This window comes from Hylobates moloch, unplaced genomic scaffold (assembly GCF_009828535.3).
Source record: "Hylobates moloch isolate HMO894 unplaced genomic scaffold, HMol_V3 SCAFFOLD_5, whole genome shotgun sequence".
Lineage (NCBI taxonomy): Eukaryota > Metazoa > Chordata > Mammalia > Primates > Hylobatidae > Hylobates > Hylobates moloch.
This window is the reverse complement of record NW_026652280.1, coordinates 116,586,332-116,601,951: the sequence shown is the minus strand read 5'-3', so window position 1 is coordinate 116,601,951 and position 15,620 is coordinate 116,586,332. Positions and strand designations below refer to the sequence as shown.

The window sequence follows — 15,620 nt, the reverse complement described above, 5'->3', positions numbered from 1 at the left end:
AACTAGTTCAACCATTGTGGAAGTCAGTGTGGCGATTCCTCAGGGATCTCGAACTAGAAATACCATTTGACCCAGCCATCCCATTACTGGGTATATACCCAAAGGACTATAAATCATGCTGCTATAAAGACACATGCACACGTATGTTTATTGCAGCACTATTCACAATAGCAAAGAGTTGGAACCAACCCAAATGTCCAACAACGATAGACTGGATTAAGAAAATGTGGCACATATACACCATGGAATACTATGCAGCCATAAAAAATGATGAGTTCGTGTCCTTTGTAGGGACATGGATGAAACTGGAAAACATCATTCTCAGTAAACTATCGCAAGGACAAAAAACCAAACACCGCATGTTCTCACTCATAGGTGGGAATTGAACAATGAGAACTCATGGACACAGGAAGGGGAACATCACACTCCGGGGACTGTTGTGGGGTGGGGGGAGGGGGGAGGGACAGCATTAGGAGATACACCTAATGCTAAATGACGAGTTAATGGGTGCAGGAAATCAACATGGCACATGGATACATATGTAACAAACCTGCACATTGTGCACATGTACCCTAAAACCCTAAAGTATAATAAAAAAAAAAAAAAAAAAAACAGTTCTTGAGCCTGTTGAAAGTAAGTACCACATTTAGTATCCAGCACTGTAGGGAGTGAAGACAAGCACGTGCTACTTTAATAACACGTTCAAGTTTCTGAGCCTGTTCCTCCCCTTTCACTGCCAAAACATTACATGGTTGACAGTATTATCCACACTCCTCACAGAAGTATTTGTTTCCTCTAAAGAGAGCTCAATTTTCATCTTCCTTTAGTGCAACACTGATACCCAGCACTTTTCCAAAGTTTCTGGTGAAATCCGCTAATTCATTCACATTGCCTCCTAGTCAGTCTGCAGACATTTTACTCCATCAAGGATTCCTATTGAATTTGGTGAAAGAATAGTACATATAAACAGTTGCAGTGTTTACTGTAAGCTGAGAGACATTGAGATGCTATCCCATGTCTTGGATGAGGTTGGCCACCTGCTGGCGGTATGAGAGCTCTTTATCGACCTGCACTCCACAGTGGCTACTTGGCCTGTTTTCCAGCTGTTCCCTAGTAAGAGCCAATGAGAAGAAGCTCCACGCCTGGCACCATGACACTTCTTCCTCCCCACAAATTATATCTTTTTCTTTTAATTGGCATACAATCATTGTACACATTCATGGGGTACATAGTGATATTTCAATACATATAATGTATAGTGAACAGATAAAGGTAATTAGCATAGCATATTCACCATCTTGAACATTTATTATTTCTTGAACATTCAGTTCTTGAACATCTTGAACATGCAGTTTTTTTATTCTAGCTGTTTGAAACTATATATTACTGTTAACTATAGTAATTCTACAGGGCTATAGAACACTAGAATTTATTCCTCCTATCTAACTACAATTTTGTATCCTTTAAGAAATTTTCCCTATTCTCCTCTTTCCCCTACCTTTACCAACTTCCAGTATCTTCTGCTCTACTTTTCACTTCTATGAGATCAGCATTTTTAGCTTCCATTATATGAGTAAGAATATGCAGTGTTTTACTTTCTATTCCTGGATTACTTCACTTAATATAATGTCTTCTAGTTCCATCCATGTCATGGCAAATGATGGAATTTTATTCTTTCTATGACTGAATAATATTCCATTGTGTGTATATATACCACATTTGCTTTATTCATTCATCTTTTGTTGGAAATCTAGGTTGATTTCATGTCTTGGTTATTGTGAATAGTGCTGCAATAAACATGGGGGTGCAAATGTCTCTTCAATATTCTGATTTCCCTTCCTTTGGATAAATGCCCAGTAGTGAGATTGCTAGATCATATGGTAGTTCTATTTGTAGTTGTTTGAGAAACCTCCATACTGTTCTTTATGGAAGCTGTAGTAGTTCACATCCACACCAATAGTGTACAAGAGTTCTATTTTTTTCTGCATCTTCACCAGCATTTGTTATTTTTTGTCTTTTTGATAATAGCCATCCTAACTGGGGTGAGATGATACCTCACTGTATTTTTGTTGTTTTCCTGAGATGGAGTCTCGCTCTGTCACCTAGGCTGGAGTGCAGTGTGGCACGATCTGAGCTCATTGCAGCCTCTGCGTTTTGGGTTCAAGCAATTCTTCTGTCTCAGTTTCCCAAGTAGCTGGGACTACAGGCACGCACCACCACGCCCAGTTAATTTTTTTTATTTTTAGTAGAGATGAGGTTTCACCATGCTGGCCAGGCTGGTCATGAACTCCTGACCTCAGTGGATCCACCTGCCTCTATCTCCCAAAGTGCTGGGATTGCGGGCATGAGCCACCATGCCCATCCCTCACTGTGGTTTTGACTTGCATTTCTCTGATGTATAGCAATGTTGAGTGTTTTTGTATATTGATTTATTAGCCATTTGTATGTCTTCTTTTGAGAAATGTCTGTTCATATTATTTGCTCCCCTTTTATTGAATTGTTTGTTCTTTTGCTGTTGAGATATTTGAGTTTCTTGTGTATTCTGGATATTAATCCCCTATTGGGTGAATAGTTTGAAAAATATTTTCTCCCATTTTGTAGGTTGTCTTTTCTTTATGTTGATTATTTTCTTTGTTATACAGAGCTTTTTTTAGTTTTATATAGCCCCATTTGTTTTTGCTTTTGTTGACTGTGTGTTTGAAGTCTTATTCATAAAATATTTTCCCATACCAATGTCCTAAAGTGTTTCTACTATTGTTTTTTCTAGTGGTCTTACAGTTCGAGGTCTTAGATTTAGTTATTTGTCCCATTTGGAGCTTATTGTTGAATAGGGTGAGAGGTGAGAGTTTAGTTTCATTCTTCTGCACATAGATATCCAGTTTTCCCAGCACCATATATTAAAGAGACTATCCTTTCTCCAATGAGTGTTCTTGGTGCCTTTAATTCAAAATTCAAAAATCAATTGGCTGGAGATACACGGATTACTTTCTGAATTCTCCATTCTGTTCCATTAGTCTATGTATCTGTTTATATGCTGATACCATGCTCTTTTTTGTTGTTCTTGTTACTACAGCTTTGTAGTACATTTTGAAGTCTGGTAGTTGGCACCTACAGCTTTGTTCTTTTTGCTCAGTATTCCTTTAGCTATTTGAGGTCTTTTGTGATTCCATACAATTTTTAAAAAATTTTCTAATTATGTGAAGAATGTCATTAGTAGTTAATATGGATTGCATTGAATCTATAAATTGCTTTGGGTACATGGTCATTTTAACAGGATTAATTACTTTGATCCATGAGCATGGAATCCGTGTTTTGTAGTTTTCCTTGTAGAGGTTTTGTATCTGCTTGGTAACATTTATTTCTAGGTATTTTTTTTGTATCTATTATATGTGAGATTTCCTTCTTGATTTCTTTTTCAGGTAGTTTGTTGTTCACATATTGAAACACTACTGAGTTTTGTATATTTATTGTGTATTCTGCAAGGTTACTGAATTCATTTATTACTTGTAAGAGTTTTTTGATAAAGTCTGTAGGTTTTTCTATATATAAAATCATGCTCTCTGAAAACAAGGACATATAGATATCTTCCTTTCCAATTTGGATGCCCTTTATTTCTCTCTCTCTTGCCTAATTGCTCTGGCTAGGACTTCCAGGACTGTGTTGAATAAGAGTAGTGACAGTTGGCACCTTTGTCTTATTCCAGTGCTTAGAGCAAAAGCTCTTAGCTTTTCCACATTTACTATGATGTTAGCCGTGGGTCTGTCACATGGCCTTTATTGTGTTGAGTTACTTTCCCTCTATACATAATTTATTGAGAGTTTTTATCATGAAGGGATGTTGAATTTTATCAAATACGTTTTTTTCTTCTATTTCTGTGACAAATGTCTTTGGTATTTTGAAAGGGATCATATGGGTTTGTCATTCGTTTTGTTGATATAATGTATCCTGTTTATTGATTTTCACATGTTGAACCATCTTTGCATTCATGGGATAAATCCCACTTGATTATAGTGCATTATCTTTTTTGATGCATTGTTGGATTCAGTTTGTTAGTACTTTCTTAAGGATTTTTGCATCTATGTTCATCGGGGCATTGGCCTGCAGTTTTTTTTTATTGGGCCCTTGTATCTCACTGAGTTTCCTGAAGATTGCTATTTCAAATTCTTTTTCTGGCATTTTGTATATTTCCTTACGATTGGGGTCTGTTATTGGAGAACTGTATGTTACTTTGGAAGTGTCATGTGTCCTTTTTTCACATTTTACCTATTCCTATGTTGATAACTATGCATCGATGAAACAGTCACCACTTCCAATTTTATGAAATAGGTTTTATAGAGAAATATTTATTTGTTTAGGTGGGTCTTGGGTGTTGATTCTGTAAGGTGCATTGGCTTTGGTTCTAGGTGGATGTAGTAGTGTGGTCTCTGTGTAGTTTCTTTAGCTGTAACCCATGTTAGTGACATTTACAGGTGTCTCAGTGGCCCATGCTGAAAAGTGTGGCAGTGGTGGTGTGGCTTTGCTGGGGGTGGACTCATTGGTCTGTTTCTCAGGTTAGGGGTGCATGCATATACACAGCGGATTGGCCAACTTGATGTCTGGCTCACTGGGGTTGGAACCATGTAGCTATTACTCTAGTCAGGGGCACCATGTGTGATTGCTCATCTGGCCTGGGGACATGTCTGCCAGGGATGGCCCTCAGGGCTGTTTCTCAGGCCCAGAACATGGGCACATAGCTGCTTGATGGCCTAGGGAAATATCTGCTGAGGGTGGCCCAGGGGGCAATTTTGCAGGCCTGGGACATGGCCACATGCCTTTTTGGCAAGCCTGGGTGTGTGTCTGCTGGGGGTTGGTCCTCAGGGCTGTTTCTCAGGTCTGGGATGGAGAAGCCCATACTCAAAAAAAATTGAGAGGGCTTAATTGCACAGGTGAACAGGCTGGTGTGAGACCTAGGTTGGACAAATTGGTCCAGTAAGGATGTAGCATCAGAGAGGGCTCCCCCAAAGCCCATCAGCAGACCTGGTGAGGGAGTTATCTCTCTCATCCTTAAACCACAGTTCACAACTGCAAATGCAAAGATACACAAAGGAAACATGTGGCTGAGTAAGAGCTTATCTACTGCGCATTGCTGTCAACTGCCACATACTAAAACGCAGCCCAAACTACAAAGTCAAAAATCACTTTACTAATTTTACCCCCTATGAAACCAACAGCAAGAATTCTACAACAAAGAAAGACCCTGTACAGAGCCTTAGTCCTCTGAAAATTTCCAGAAATGAAGTCAACAGATGAAACTCAATTTACACCTCAATTAAAGGAATATCAGCCCTCCCAGATGAGCAAGAATCAGCACAAGAACTCTGGCAATTCAAAAAGCCAGAGTGATCCCTTACCTACAAATGAGCCCACTGGCACCCCAGCAATGGTTCTTAACCAGTTTGAAGTCTGAAATGACAGACAAGGAATTCTGAATCTGGATGGCAAGGAAGTTCATTGAGATTGAGGAGAAAATTGAAACTCAATCCAAGGAAGCCAAGCAATCCAGTAAACCAATTCAAGGCTGAAATATCAAATTCCCATTTTAAGACTAAACCAAACTGAGCATGAGCTGAAATATTGGCTACAAGAATTTCATAATACAATTGAAAGTATTGACAGCATAATAGACCAAGCTGAGGAATGAATCTCTGGGCTAAAGTATGAGTTCTTTGAGTCAGCACAGTCAGACAAAAATAAAGAAAAATAAATAAGAAAAATGAAAAAATTATCTGAGAAATATGGGATTATGTAAAGAGACCAAATGACTTAGCATCATTTCTGAGAGAGAAGGAGAGAGAATAAGCTACATGGAAAATATATTTTAGGATACAGTTCATAAAAATTTCCCTGATCTCACTAGAGAGGTCAATATGCAAATCTAAGAAATATGGAGAACCCCAGCCAGATACTATACAAGATGACCATTCCCAAGGCACATAGTCATTAGATTCACCAAGGTCAATGCAAAACGAAAAACTATAAAAACAACTAGAGAGAATGGGGCAGGTCACCTACAGAAAAAAACCCCATCAGGCTAGCAGCAGATTTCTCAGCAGAAATCTTACAAACAAGATAAGATTAGAGGCCTATTTTTAGTGTCCTTAAAGAAATTCCAACCAAGAATTTCATGTCCTGCCAAACTAAGCTTCATAAGTAAAAGAGAAGTAAAATATTTCTGTAACAAGCACATGCTGAGGGAATACATTTCAACCAGACCAGCCACACAAGAGGTCCTTAAGGGAATACTAAATATGGATTCAAAAGAATGACACCTGCTATCACAGAAGCACACCTAAGCCCATAGCCCACAGGCCCTATAAGGCAACTATGCAATCAAGTTTATATAACAACCAGCTAACAACACCATGACAGGATCAAAATGACACATATCAATACTAATCTTGAATGTGAATGGGCTAAATGTCTCACTTAAAAGACACAGAGTGACAATCTGGATTAAAAGACAAGACCCAACCATCTGTTGTCTTCAAGAGATCCATGTCACATGTGGCAATGCCCACCAGCTCAAAGTAAAAGGGTGGAGTAAGATCTACCATGCAAACAGAAAACAAACAAACAAAAGCAGGAGTCCTATTTTTACATCAGATAAAATAGACTTTAAACTAATAAAAATTACAGACTGTAAAGGGCTTACATAATGATAGAGGATACACTCCAACAAAAAGTTTAACTATCCTAAATATATACACATCCAATATTGGAGCACCCAGATTCATAAAACAAGTTCTTTCAGACCTACAAAAATACTTACACAACCACACGACAATAGTGGGAGACTTCAACACCCCACTGTCAGCATTAGATATGGATCACATCAAAGCAAAAATCTAAAAAAGAAACTCTGAGGTTGGGCACAGTGGTTCACACCTGTAATCTCAGCCCTTCAGAAGGCTGAGGTGGGTGGATCATTTGAGCCCAGGAGTTTGAGACCAACCTGGACAACATAACAAAGCCCTGTCTCTACAAAAAATACAAAAATTAGCAGGGCATGGTGGCATGCACCTGTAATCCCAGCTGTTGAGGAGGCTGAGGCAGGAGGATCAATTGAGCCTGGGAGGTCAAGGCTTCAGTGAACTGTGATCAGGCCACTGCTCTCCCACCTGGGCAGAAGAGTGACACCCCGGCTCAAAAATAAATATATAAATAAATTAAATAAATAAATAAGGAACTTTGGACTTAAACTCAACACTTGCCCAATTGGATCTAATAGACATATACAGAACACTCCACTCAACAAACACAGAATATACAGTCTTCTCATCTGCACATTGAATATATCCTAAGATTGACCACATGCGTGGTCATAAAGCAAGACTCAATACATTCAAAAAAATTCAAATCATACAAAGCACACTCTCAGACCACAGTGCAATAAAAATAGAAATCAATACCAAGAATATTTCTCAAAACTACACAAATACATGGAAATTAAACAACTTACTAATGAATAACTCCTGGGGAAACATTAAAATTAAGGAAGAAATAAAAAAATTCTTTTAAATCAATGAAAATAAGGACACAAAAATACAAAAAATCTGTGGAATGCAGCCAAAGCTGTGTTAACAGGAAAGTTTATAGACCTAAATGCCTTCATCAAGAAGTTAGAAAGGTCTCAAGTTAGCAATCTAACTTTGCACCTAAAGGAAATTTTTTTTAAAAAAAGAACAAACCAATCCCAAAGCAAGCAGAAGAAGAGAAATAACTAAAATTAGATAATAACGATAATAACGTAATGAAATTGAGATGCAAAAATCCATACAAAAGATCAATGAAATCAACAGTTGGGTCTTGCAAAAACAAATAATATCGATAAACCCCTAACTAGATCAACAAAGAAAAAAAATCCAAATAAGCACAATCAGAAGTAACAAATGTGATATTATAACTGATCCCACAAGAATACAAAAGATCCTCAGAGAAACTATGAACCACTCTATGCAGACAAATTAGAAAATCTAGAGAAAATAATAAATTCCTTGAGGCACACAATCCCCCAAGATTGAATCTGGAAGAGATTGAAACCCTGATTAGACCAAAGTCAGCTTTTGAAATTGAATCAGTAATAAAGAACAACAACAAAAAAGCCCCATACTGGATGGATCCACAACCAAATTCTACCAGATGTACAAAGAAGAACTGATACCAATTATACTAAAACTATTTCGAAAGAATGAGGATGAGGTCCTCCTCCCTAATTTATTCTATGAAGCCAGCATCATCCTGATACCAAAATCTGGCAGAGATGCAATGAAAAAATAAAACTCTAGACCAACATCCCTCAGGAACATAGACGCAAAAATCCTCATCAAAATACTAGCCAGTCAAATTCAGCAGCACATTAAAAAGTTAATCCAGCACAATAAACTGGCTTTATTCCTGGGATGCAAGCTAGTTTAATATACACAAATCAATAAATGTCATTTACCATATAAACAGAATCAAAAGCAAAAGCCACGTGATCATCTCAATAGAAGCAGAGAAAGCTCCTGATAATATCCAACATCTCTTTATGATAAAAAGCCTCAATAAACTAGACATTGACAGAACATACGTCAAAATACTAAGAGCCATCTATAACAAACCCACAGCCAACCTTATCCTGAATGAGCAAAAGCTCAAATCATTCCCCTAGAGAACTGGAACAAGACAATGATGCCCACCCTCACCATTCCTATTTAACATATTACTGAAAGTCCTAGTCAGAGCAATCAGACAAAAGAAAGAAAGAAAAAGCATCCAATTAGGAAAAGAAGAAGTCAAACTATCTCTCTTCACTGATATTATTATATACCTAGAAAATCCTAAAGACTACCAAAAAGCTTCTAGAATTGATAAAAAAAAAACTTTAGTAAAGTTTCAGGATACAAAATCAATGTACAAAAATTAGTAGCATTCCTATATACCAACAACACCCAGGCTGAGAGACAAATCAAGGACCAAATTTCACTTGCGATAGCCACACAGAAAAGAAATACCTAGAAATACAGCTAACAAAGGGGGTGAAAGATCTCTAAAAGGAGAACTACAAAACATGAATGAAAAAAATCAGAGAGGCCGGGCACGGTGGCTCACACCTGTAATCTCAGCACTTTGGGAGGCCGAGGCGGGCGGATCACGAGGTCAGGAGATAGAGACCATCCTGGCTAACATGGTGAAACCCCATCTATTAAAATTACAAAAAAATTAGCCGGGCGTGGTGGCGAGTGCCTGTAGTCCCAGCTACGTGGGAGGCTGAGGCAGGAGAATGGCATGAACCCGGGAGGCAGAGCTTGCAGTGAGCCAAGATCAGGCCACTGCACTGCAGCCTGGGTGACAGAGAGAGACTCGGTCTCAAAAAAAAAAAAAAAAAATCAGAGATAATGCAAATAAATGGAATAACATTTCATGCTCATAGATTGGAAGAATCAATATCATTAAAATGGCCATTCTGCCCAATTTACAGATTCAATGATATTCTTATCAAACTACCAATACTATTCTTGACAAAATTAGAAAAAACTATTCTAAAATTTATATGGATCCACAAGAGCCTAAATAGATAAAGCAATCCTAAGCAAAAAGAGCAAAGCCCGAGACATAACATTACCTGACTTTATGCTATAAAGCCACAGTTACCAAAACTGCTTGGTAATAGTACAAAAACAGACATAATGGGACAAAATAGAAAATGAGAAATAATGCTGCACACCTACAGCTATCTGACCTTCAACAAGGCCAACAAAAACAAGCAAAGGGGAAGGGACTCCAAGTCAATAAATGGTGCTCAGATAACTGGCTAGCAGAAGATTGAAAATGGATCCGTATCTTTTCCCTTTCATCAGATACAAAAATTAACTAAAAATAGATTAAGAATTTAAATGTAAGACCTCAAACCATAAAAATCCTAGAAGAAAATCTAGGAAATACTCTTTTCAACATCAGCCTTGGGAAAGAATTTCTGGCTAAGTCCCCAAAAGCTATTGCAACAAAATAAAACAAAAAAGACAAGTGGGACCTAATTAAACTAAAGAGCCTTTTCACATTGAAAGAAACTATAAACAGAGTAAAAAGACAATCTGCAGAATGAGAGAAAATATTTGCAAGCTATGCATCCAAATAAGGTTTAATGTGTAGAATCTATAAGGAACTTAAATGATAAAAAAAAATTAACCTCATTAGAAAGTGGGCAAAGGACATTAACAGACACCTCAAAAGTGGCCAAGAAACATGAAAAAATGCTCAGCATCACTAGTCACCAGAAAAAAATGCAAATCGAAACCACAAGAGATGCCATCTCTCACCAGTAGAAAAACTATTATTTAAAAGACAAAAAATAACAGGTCTTGTTAAGGTTGTTAAGGGAACACCTATACACTGCTGTTGGGAATGTATATTAGTTCAGCCACTGTGGAAAGCAATGTGGTGATTTTTCACAGAACATAAAACAGAATTACCATTCAATGCAGCAATCACATTATTGGGCATATACCGAAAGGTATATATAAATTGTTCTACCATAAAGATACATGCATCCATATGTTAATTGCTGCAACATTCATAATAGCAAAGACATGGAATCAACCCAGATGCTCATCAATGGTAGATTGGACAAAGAAAATGTGGCAAAAGACATAGGGTGGGACAAGATGGTGAAACAGAAGGCCCCACTGACTATCACCCTGCAGGAACGCCAAATTAAACAACCATCTACACAGAAAAAGCACCCTTCATAAGAACAAAAAATCAGGTGAGCACTCACAGTACCTGATTTTAACTTCACGTCACTAAAGGCACTGAAGATGGTAAACAGGGTAGTCTTGAATTGTCCATTCCACCCCTCCCCGACTCCTCCTGCAGAGGCCGCATGTCATGGAGAAAGCTGTGCATGGGGGAGATAGAGAGTGCAGTAATTGAGACTTTGCATCCAACTCAGTGCTGCCCTGTCACAGGGGAAAGCAAAACCATGCTGACCTAAGCTGATACCTGCCCATGGAGAAAGAACTTAACCCAGCTCTAGACAGGGGGAAATCACCCATCCCAGTAGTCAGAACTTAAATTCTGGCATGCCTCACCACCATGAGCTGAAGTGCTCTGGGGCTGTAAATAAACTTAAAGGGTGGTCTATGGCACAAAAATTGCAATTCCTGGGCAAGTCCTACTGCAGAGAAAAGCTCAAAGCCAGTGGACTTCTGAGGCATATGATTTACTGAGACACCAGAGAGAACAGCTAAAGGAGTGCTTTCACCACTCATCCCCACAACCCAGGCAGCACAGCTCATGGCTCCAAAGAGAAGGGTCAAATTCGACAAGAAAAGCTAACCATCTAACTGAGACAGAAACTTAACAAAGATATCAAGGCCCGAACTCAGCTCTGGATCAAGTGGACCTGATAGATATCTACAGAACTCTTCACACAAAAACGACAAAAACGACAAAATATGCATTCCTCTCATCACCACATGGCACTTACTCTAAAACTGATCACATAATCATAAGTAAAACACTCCTCAGCAAATGCAAAGAACAGAAATCATAACAAATAGTCCCCCAGACCACAGCACAATCAAATTAGAACTCAAAATTAAGAAATTCACTCAAAACCACACAACTACATAGAAATTGAGCAATCTGCTCCTGAATGACTATTGGGTAAACAATGAAATTAAGGTAGAAATCAAGTTCCTTAATACTAATGAGAACAAAGAGACAACGTATCAGAATCACTGGGACACAGCTAAAGCAGTATTAAGGAGAAAATTTATAGCACTAAATGCCACAACACAAAGCTAAAAAGATCTTAAGTTAACAACCTAACATCACAACTAAAAGAACTAGAGAACAAAGAGCAAACAAACCCAAAGCCAGCAGAAGTCAAGAAATAACCAAGATTAGAGCTGAACTGAAAGAGATGGAGACACAAAAAGCCCTTCAAAAAATCAACAAATTGAGGAGCTGTTTAATAATTTTAAAAATTAATAAAATAGACTGCTAGCTAGACTAATAAAGAAGACAAGAGAGAATGATCAAATAAACACAATCAGAAATGATAAAGGGGATAGCACCACTGACCCCACAGAAATACAAACAACCATCAGAGAATAAAATAAATACCTCTATGAACATAAACTGGAAAATCTAGAAGAAATGGATGAATTCCTGAAAAAATAAACTCTCTCAAGACTGAACCAGGAAGAAATTTAATCCCTGTATAGACCAATAATGAGTTCTGAAGTTGAGGCAGTAATAAATAACCTGCCAACCAAAAAAGCCCAAGACCAGACAGACTTACAGCAGAATTCTACCAGAGGTAAAAAGAAGAGCTGATATTATTTCTACTGAAACTATTCCAAACAACTGAAAAGGAGGGACTCCTCCCTAACTCATTCTATGAGGCGAGCATCATCCTGATACCAAAATCTGGCAAAGATACAACAACAAAAAAAGAATACTTCAGGGCAATATCCTTGATGAACATTGATGCAAAAATCCTTAATAAAATACTGGCAAACTTAATCCAGCAGTATATCAAAAAGGTTATCCACCATGATCAAGCTGGCTTCATCCCTGGGATGCAAGGCTGGTTCAGTATATGCAAATTAATAAATGTGATTCATCACATTAACAGAACTAAAGAAAAAAAAACACGATTGTTTCAACAGATGCAGAAAAGGCCTTCAACATCCCTTCATGTTAAAACTCTCAATAAACTAGGTATTGAAGAAACATACCCCAAAATAATAAAAGTCATATATGACAAACCCACAGCCAATATCATACTGAATGGGCAAAAGCTGGAAGCATTCCCCTTGAAAACTGGCACAAGATAAGGATGCCCTTTCTCACCACTCCTATTCAACATAGTATTGGAAGTTCTGCCCGGGACAATCAGGCAAAAGGAATAAATAAAAGTGTTCAAATAGAAAGAGAAAAAGTCAAATTACCTTTGTTTGCAGATGACATGACCTACATGATCATGTTTGGCTCTGTGTCCCCACCCAAATCTCATCTTGTAGCTCCCATAATTTCCGCATGTTGTGGGAGGGACCTGCTAGGAGATGACTGAATTATGGGGGCAGGTCTTTCCCATGATGTTCTCCTGATAGTGAATGGGTCTCATGAGATCTGATGGTTTTAAAAAATGGGAGTTGCCCTGCACAAGCCTTCTCTTTGCTTGCCGCCATCCATGGAAGACATGACTTGCTCCTCCGTGCCTTCCACCGTGATTGTAAGGCCTCCCCAGCCATGGGGAACTGTAAGTCCAATTAATACAGGATTTACTAAGAAATAATTTTTAGGCAGCTAGAAAGGGTAAAGGTTCTTGGTGGAAATTTTCCTGTGATAAGAACCTCTGAACCATTTATTTTCTAACAGAAAGGTGGCTTAAAGAGCTAGGCTGACAAGCTTTGATATGCAAATGCCAGCCATTAAAAACTGGGTTCACCCAATATGGCGATTCCTGCCTTCTTCTTGTCACCAGGTGTGCCAAGTGTTATGGCCACCTCCAGATAGCACCATGTGCTCAGAACATCATGGTGGCCTGCATTTGCATATTAAAAGGCTAAGGTGGGAGGGCAAGGATTTTCATGGGCTACACGAATGACACCCCTAGTCAAACCAATCCCCTGGACCCTATGCAAATCAGACACCACCTTCTCCAGCCTCCAATATAACCTACCATTTTTCTGCTACACACGGGGTTCCCTCTCTTGGCTTGGAGCCCTCCTCCTTCTGTCTCTGTACAGGGGAGCTTCTTCATTCTTTCTTGCCTATTAAACACTCTCCACTCCTTAAAACCACTCCACATGTGTCCATGCCATTTTATCTAAATCAGTGCAAGTCCAAGAACCCTAGTATTCCCCCAGTCATTGGAGCCATATCATTTTGATGCATTGGCTGAGAATTCATTCATCAGAGTGGTGAGTATTAGGAGTGAATCTTAACCTCAAATCTGTCCTTTACTCTTGAGCTTCTCTTCCTGCTACCTTGTTGCCAAACTTTCTTTCTCTTTCTATCTGTGCTCTCTTACTCTCTCTGTATGAAATGTATGGGAATTTTTACAGTTCAGGGAAACAGGTCTGTTAGGAAAGATCGCAAATTGTGGCAGGCAGTAACTCAATAAGCATCCCTCTCTCTCTCTCTCTCTCTCACTCTCTCTCACTCTCTCTCACTCTCTCTCTCTATGGTTTCTCTGTCAAGAACATGGTATTTCTAAGCCAACAGTGCCTAAATTAATTCATTAGTAAGGAGATTTTAAGTATAGAAGTTAACCAGAACCATGTTTCTAAGGGTAAATGCTTTAGCATGGGCCATAATAAGCAGCCAATCTAGCACATTGCCACATTAAAGGAGCCTTGCCCAAAAGTGACACAGTCTCTCTGGAGATCTGTTTTTCAGGGAGCCAGGCAGATCACACAGGTTTAGGAATTCAAAAGGGAATCACATAAGGCAGATAAACTAAGGTTGCATGGGTAAAGCGTGGTTAGTCCCATCACTTAATTCATCCAGTTTCATGGCTTGGAGGACCACGCCTTCAACCATGGGCAGCACATTTAACATGGTGCTGGAATCCAGGAACCAGGGAGGGAAAACAGTTGGAGGTTGCTCCCACAGTCTTCTTCTCTACCCTGGGTCATATGGAAAGGAAGCAGACTAAGGGGACACTTTTATTCTCGCTTCTTTTTCTAGATGGGTAACAGATTATCTTCAGCTTTCACTCCTCTGGAGTGCACTCTGAAACACTGTAACTTCCTTATCATCAGGACTTTGAAGAGAAAAGCAACTCATTTTCTTTTGCACAAGGGCATGGTATTTTTACTAAACTTTTTTAAGTATTGTAAGATCAACCCAGCTCTTTTAGCAATCATATCGGGCAGACCTGGGGAAAATAGCTCCCCAAAAGTTAGGGAAGCAACTTTCTTGGGAGCCATCTGGGGATCCCCCTTATTTGGGGCCCCTTCAAGTTCCCTTCTCATAACAGAACCTTAGGGATAAAGCAAAAACTTAGGCTGATTTTCTGATGATCCCAATAGGTATATAGAAGTTCTCCAAAACTTAATTCAGGTAACAATATATCTCCTATAATACACCAAGAAGAAAGAAAGTAGATGGGGAAAGCAAAGAAAAAGCAGGAACACCATTCCCAATTGGGAAGGAAGCAGTTCCCCTTAACAACCCTAACTGGAACCCGAATAACTCAGGAGATGAATGGAAAATGAAGTATTTTTTAATATGAATTTTAGAAGGCCTACAAAAAAACAGGGCCAAACCTCTCAATTATTCTAAACTGTCTATAACAAACCAAAAGCCAGATGAGAATACTGTAGCCTTTATGAAAAGGCTGAGAGAGGCGCTAATGGAGCACACCTCTTTAACCCCTGATTCAGCTGACCTCTTTAACCCCTGATTCAGCTGAGGGACAGCTCATCCTGAAGGACAAGTTTATTACACAGGCAGCTCCTGATATTAGGAAGAAACTACAGAAGCAAGCTATAGGACCAAATAGCACCTTAGAAAACCTCCCGAAGGTGGCCATTACAGTCTTTTATAATAGGGACCAGGAGGAGACCCAAAAGAAAAAGAGAACG

The 15,620-nt window shown here is 38.8% G+C and overlaps 1 pseudogene; it reads right to left on the bottom strand.

Annotated features, from left to right (window-relative positions):
- The window catches only part of LOC116467949 (cyclin-T2-like), a 94,453-nt pseudogene that overhangs the window by 12,670 nt on the left and 66,163 nt on the right, over positions 1-15,620 (bottom strand).